Genomic DNA, 7,405 nt, shown 5'->3' with positions numbered 1-7,405 from the left:
ACATGACCTTTCCAGGAGGACACAATGCTCTGCTCCTGCTCTTCCCTCTTTCTGTATGATTACCATCACCTGTGCTGTACCCTAATACTGACCCAGTGCTCATACCTATGTCATACCTCCCAACATGACCTCTCCAGGACACAATGCTCTGCTCCTGCTCTTCTCTCTTACTGTATGATTACCATCACCTGTGCTGTACCCTAATACTGACCCAGTGCTCATACCCATGTCATACCTCCCAACATGACCTTTCCAGGAGGACACAATGCTCTGCTCCTGCTCTTCCCTCTTACTGTATGATTACCATCACCTGTGCTGTATCCTAATACTGACCCAGTGCTCATACCTATGTCATACCTCCCAACATGACCTCTCCAGGAGGACACAATGCTCTGCTCCTGCTCTTCCCTCTAACTGTATGATTATCTTCACCTGTGCTGTACCCCAATACTGACCCAGTGCTCATACCTATGTCATACCTCCCAACATGACACCTCCAGGAGGACACAATGCTCTGCTCCTGCTCTTCCCTCTTACTGTATGATTATCTTCACCTGTGCTGTACCCTAACACTGACCCAGCGCTCATACCTATGTCATACCTCCCAACATGACACCTCCAGGAGGACACAATGCTCTGCTCCTGCTCTTCCCTCTTACTGTATGATTACCATCACCTGTGCTGTACCCTAATACTGACCCAGTGCTCATACCTATGTCATACCTCCCAACATGACCTCTCCAGGAGGACACAATGCTCTGCTCCTGCACTTCCCTCTTACTGTATGATTACCATCACCTGTGCTGTACCCTAATACTGACCCAGTGCTCATACCTATATCATACCTCCCAACATGACCTCTCCAGGAGGACACAATGCTCTGCTCCTGCTCTTCCCTCTTACTGTATGATTACCATCACCTGTGCTGTACCCTAATACTGACCCAGTGCTCATACCTATGTCATACCTCCCAACATGACCTCTCCAGGAGTACACAATGCTCTGCTCCTGCTCTTCCCTCTTACTGTATGATTACCATCACCTGTGCTGTACCCTAATACTGACCCAGTGCTCATACCTATGTCATACCTCCCAACATGACCCTCTCCAGGAGGACACAATGCTCTGCTCCTGCTCTTCCCTCTTACTGTATGATTACCATCACCTGTGCTGTACCCTAATACTGACCCAGTGCTCATACCTATGTCATACCTCCCAACATGACCCTCTCCAGGAGGACACAATGCTCTGCTCCTGCTCTTCCCTCTTACTGTATGATTACTATCACCTGTGCTGTACCTTAATACTGACCCAGTGCTCATACCTATGTCATACCTTCCAACATGACCTCTCCAGGAGGACACAATGCTCTGCTCCTGCTCTTCCCTCTTACTGTATGATTACCATCACCTGTGCTGTACCCTAATACTGACCCAGTGCTCATACCTATGTCATACCTCCCAACATGACCTCTCCAGGAGGACACAATGCTCTGCTCCTGCTCTTCCCTCTTACTGTATGATTACCATCACCTGTGCTGTACCCTAATACTGACCCAGTGCTCATACCTATGTCATACCTTCCAACATGACCCTCTCCAGGAGGACACAATGCTCTGCTCCTGCACTCCCCTCTTACTGTATGATTACCATCACCTGTGCTGTACCCTAATACTGACCCAGTGCTCATACCTATGTCATACTTCCCAACATGACCTCTCCAGGACGACACAATGCTCTGCTCCTGCTCTTTCCTCTTACTGTATGATTACCATCACCTGTGCTGTACCCTAATACTGACCCAGTGCTCATACCTATGTCATACCTCCCAACATGACCTCTCCAGGAGGACACAATGCTCTGCTTCTGCACTTCGCTCTTACTGTATGATTACCATCACCTGTGCTGTACCCGAATACTGACCCAGTGCTCATACCTATGTCATACCTCCCAACATGACCTCTCCAGGAGGACACAATGCTCTGCTCCTGCACTTCCCTCTTACTGTATGATTACCATCATCTGTGCTGTACCCTAATACTGACCCAGTGCTCATACCTATGTCATACCTCCCAACATGACCTCTCCAGGAGGACATAATGCTCTTCTCCTGCTCTTCCCTCTTACTGTATGATTACCATCACCTGTGCTGTACCCTAATACTGACCCAGCGCTCATACCTATGTCATACCTCCCAACATGACCTCTCCAGGAGGACACAATGCTCTGCTCCTGCTCTTCCCTCTTACTGTATGATTACCATCACCTGTGCTGTACCCTAATACTGACCCAGTGCTGATACCTATGTCATACCTCCCAACATGACCTCTCCAGGAGGACACAATGCTCTGCTCCTGCTCTTCCCTCTTACTGTATGATTACCATCACCTGTGCTGTACCCTAATACTGACCCAGTGCTCATACCTATGTCATACCTCCCAACATGACCTCTCCAGGAGGACACAATGCTCTGCTCCTGCACTTCCCTCTTACTGTATGATTACCATCACCTGTGCTGTACCCTAATACTGACCTAGTGTTCATACCTATGTCATACCTCCCAACATGACCTCTCCAGGAGGACACAATGCTCTGCTCCTGCTCTTCCCTCTTACTGTATGATTACCATCACCTGTGCTGTACCCTAATACTGACCCAGTGCTCATACCTATGTCATACCTCCCAACATGACCTCTCCAGGAGGACACAATGCTCTGCTCCTGCTCTCCCTCTTACTGTATGATTACCATCACCTGTGCTGTACCCTAATACTGACCCAGTGCTCATACCTATGTCATACCTCCCAACATGACCCTGTCCAGGAGGACACAATGCTCTGCTCCTGCTCTTCCCTCTTACTGTATGATTACCATCACTTGTGCTGTACCCTAATACTGACCCAGTGCTCATACCTATGTCATACCTCCCAACATGACCTCTCCAGGAGGACACAATGCTCTGCTCCTGCTCTTCCCTCTTACTGTATGATTACCATCACTTGTGCTGTACCCTAATACTGACCCAGTGCTCATACCTATGTCATACCTCCCAACATGACCTCTCCAGGAGGACACAATGCTCTGCTCCTGCTCTTCCCTCTTACTGTATGATTACCATCACTTGTGCTGTACCCTAATACTGACCCAGTGCTCATACCTATGTCATACCTCCCAACATGACCTCTCCAGGAGGACACAATGCTCTGCTCCTGCTCTTCCCTCTTACTGTATGATTACCATCACTTGTGCTGTACCCTAATACTGACCCAGTGCTCATACCTATGTCATACCTCCCAACATGACCTCTCCAGGAGGACACAATGCTCTGCTCCTGCTCTTCCCTCTTACTGTATGATTACCATCACCTGTGCTGTACCCTAATACTGACCCAGTGCTCATACCTATGTCATACCTCCCAACATGACCCTCTCCAGGAGGACACAATGCTCTGCTCCTGCTCTTCCCTCTTACTGTATGATTACCATCACCTGTGCTGTACCCCAATACTGACCCAGTGCTCATACCTATGTCATACCTCCCAACATGACCCTCTCCAGGAGGACACAATGTTCTGCTCCTGCTCTTCCCTCTTACTGTATTATTACCATCACCTGTGCTGTACCCTAATACTGACCCAGTGCTCATACCTATGTCATACCTCCCAACATGACCTCTCCAGGAGGACACAATACTCTGCTCCAGATCTTCTCTCTTACTGTATGATCACCATCACCTGTGCTGTACCCTAATACTGACCTAATGCTCATACCTATGTCATACTTCCCAACATGACCTCTCCAGGAGGACACAATGCTCTGCTCCTGCTCTTCCCTCTTACTGTATGATTACCATCACCTGTGCTGTACCCTAATACTGACCCAGTGCTCATACCTATGTCATAACTCCCAACATGACCTCTCCAGGAGGACACAATGCTCTGCTCCTGCTCTTCCCTCTTACTGTATGATTACCATCACCTGTGCTGTACCCTAATACTGACCCAGTGCTCATACCTATGTCATACCTCCTAACATGACCTCTCCAGGAGGACACAATGCTCTGCTCCTGCTCTTCCCTCTTACTGTATGATTACCATCACCTGTGCTGTACCCCAATACTGACCCAGTGCTCATACCTATGTCATACCTCCCAACATGACCCTCTCCAGGAGGACACAATGTTCTGCTCCTGCTCTTCCCTCTTACTGTATTATTACCATCACCTGTGCTGTACCCTAATACTGACCCAGTGCTCATACCTATGTCATACCTTCCAACATGACCCTCTCCAGGAGGACACAATGCTCTGCTCCTGCTCTTCCCTCTTACTGTATTATTACCATCACCTGCGCTGTACCCTAATACTGACCCAGTGCTCATACCTATGTCATACCTCCCAACATGACCTCACCAGGAGGACACAATACTCTGCTCCAGCTCTTCTCTCTTACTGTATGATCACCATCACCTGTGCTGTACCCTAATACTGACCTAATGCTCATACCTATGTCATACCTCCCAACATGACCTCTCCAGGAGGACACAATGCTCTGCTCCTGCTCTTCCCTCTTACTGTATTATTACCATCACCTGCGCTGTACCCTAATACTGACCCAGTGCTCATACCTATGTCATACCTCCCAACATGACCTCTCCAGGAGGACACAATACTCTGCTCCAGCTCTTCTCTCTTACTGTATGATCACCATCACCTGTGCTGTACCCCAATACTGACCCAGTGCTCATACCTATGTCATACCTCCCAACATGACCTCTCCAGGAGGACACAATGCTCTGCTCCTGCTCTTCCCTCTTACTGTATGATCACCATCACCTGTGCTGTACCCCAATACTGACCCAGTGCTCATACCTATTTCATACCTCCCAACATGACCTCTCCAGGAGGACACAATGCTCTGCTCCTGCACTTCTCTCTTACTGTATGATTACCATCACCTGTGCTGTACCCTAATACTGACCCAGTGCTCATACCTATGTCATACCTCCCAACATGACCCTCTCCAGGAGGACACAATGCTCTGCTCCTGCTCTTCCCTCTTACTGTATTATTACCATCACCTGCGCTGTACCCTAATACTGACCCAGTGCTCATACCTATGTCATACCTCCCAACATGACCTCTCCAGGAGGACACAATGCTCTGCTCCTGCTCTTCCCTCTTACTGTATTATTACCATCACCTGCGCTGTACCCTAATACTGACCCAGTGCTCATACCTATGTCATACCTCCCAACATGACCTCTCCAGGAGGACACAATGCTCTGCTCCTGCTCTTCCCTCTTACTGTATTATTACCATCACCTGCGCTGTACCCTAATACTGACCCAGTGCTCATACCTATGTCATAACTCCCAACATGACCTCTCCAGGAGGACACAATGCTCTGCTCCTGCTCTTCCCTCTTACTGTATGATTACCATCACCTGTGCTGTACCCTAATACTGACCCAGTGCTCATACCTATGTCATACCTCCCAACATGACCCTCTCCAGGAGGACACAATGCTCTGCTCCTGCTCTTCCCTCTTACTGTATGATTACCATCACCTGTGCTGTACCCTAATACTGACCCAGTGCTCATACCTATGTCATACCTCCCAACATGACCTCTCCAGGAGGACACAATGCTCTGCTCCTGCTCTTCCCTCTTACTGTATGATTACCATCACCTGTACTGTACCCTAATACTGACCCAGTGCTCATACCTATGTCATACCTCCCAACATGATCCTCTCCAGGAGGACACAATGCTCTGCTCCTGCTCTTCCCTCTTACTGTATGATTACCATCACCTGTGCTGTACCCTAATACTGACCCAGTGCTCATACCTATGTCATACCTCCCAACATGACCCTCTCCAGGAGGACACAATGCTCTGCTCCTGCTCTTCCCTCTTACTGTATGATTACCATCACCTGTGCTGTACCCTAATACTGACCCAGTGCTCATACCTATGTCATACCTCCCAACATGACCTCTCCAGGAGGACACAATGCTCTGCTCCTGCTCTTCCCTCTTACTGTATGATTACCATCACCTGTGCTGTACCCCAATACTGACCCAGTGCTCATACCTATGTCATACCTCCTAACATGACCTCTCCAGGAGGACACAATGCTCTGCTCCTGCTCTTCCCTCTTACTGTATGATTACCATCACCTGTGCTGTACCCCAATACTGACCCAGTGCTCATACCTATGTCATACCTCCCAACATGACCCTCTCCAGGAGGACACAATGTTCTGCTCCTGCTCTTCCCTCTTACTGTATTATTACCATCACCTGTGCTGTATCCTAATACTGACCCAGTGCTCATACCTATGTCATACCTTCCAACATGACCCTCTACAGGAGGACACAATGCTCTGCTCCTGCTCTTCCCTCTTACTGTATTATTACCATCACCTGCGCTGTACCCTAATACTGACCCAGTGCTCATACCTATGTCATACCTCCCAACATGACCTCTTTAGGAGGACACAATACTCTGCTCCAGCTCTTCCCTCTTACTGTATTATTACCATCACCTGCGCTGTACCCTAATACTGACCCAGTGCTCATACCTATGTCATACCTCCCAACATGACCTCTCTAGGAGGACACAATACTCTGCTCCAGCTCTTCTCTCTTACTGTATGATCACCATCACCTGTGCTGTACCCTAATACTGACCTAATGCTCATACCTATGTCATACCTCCCAACATGACCTCTCCAGGAGGACACAATGCTCTGCTCCTGCTCTTCCCTCTTACTGTATTATTACCATCACCTGCGCTGTACCCTAATACTGACCCAGTGCTCATACCTATGTCATACCTCCCAACATGACCTCTCCAGGAGGACACAATGCTCTGCTCCTGGTCTTCCCTCTTACTGTATGATTACCATCACCTGTGCTGTACCCTAATACTGACCCAGTGCTCATACCTATGTCATACCTCCCAACATGACCTCTCCAGGAGGACACAATGCTCTGCTCCTGCTCTTCCCTCTTACTGTATGATTACCATCACCTGTGCTGTACCCTAATACTGACCCAGTGCTCATACCCATGTCATACCTCCCAACATGACCTCTCCAGGAGGACACAATGCTCTGCTCCTGCTCTTCCCTCTTACTGTATGATTACCATCACCTGTGCTGTACCCTAATACTGACCCAGTGCTCATACCCATGTCATACCTCCCAACATGACCTCTCCAGGAGGACACAATGCTCTGCTCCTGCTCTTCTCTCTTACTGTATGATCACCATCACCTGTGCTGTACCCTAATACTGACCCAATGCTCATACCTATGTCATACCTCCCAACATGACCTCTCCAGGAGGACACAATGCTCTGCTCCTGCTCTTCACTCTTACTGTATGATTACCATCACCTGTGC

Source organism: Pseudophryne corroboree, chromosome 8, assembly GCF_028390025.1.
Source record: "Pseudophryne corroboree isolate aPseCor3 chromosome 8, aPseCor3.hap2, whole genome shotgun sequence".
NCBI lineage: Eukaryota > Metazoa > Chordata > Amphibia > Anura > Myobatrachidae > Pseudophryne > Pseudophryne corroboree.
Note: the sequence above shows the minus strand (reverse complement) of the source record.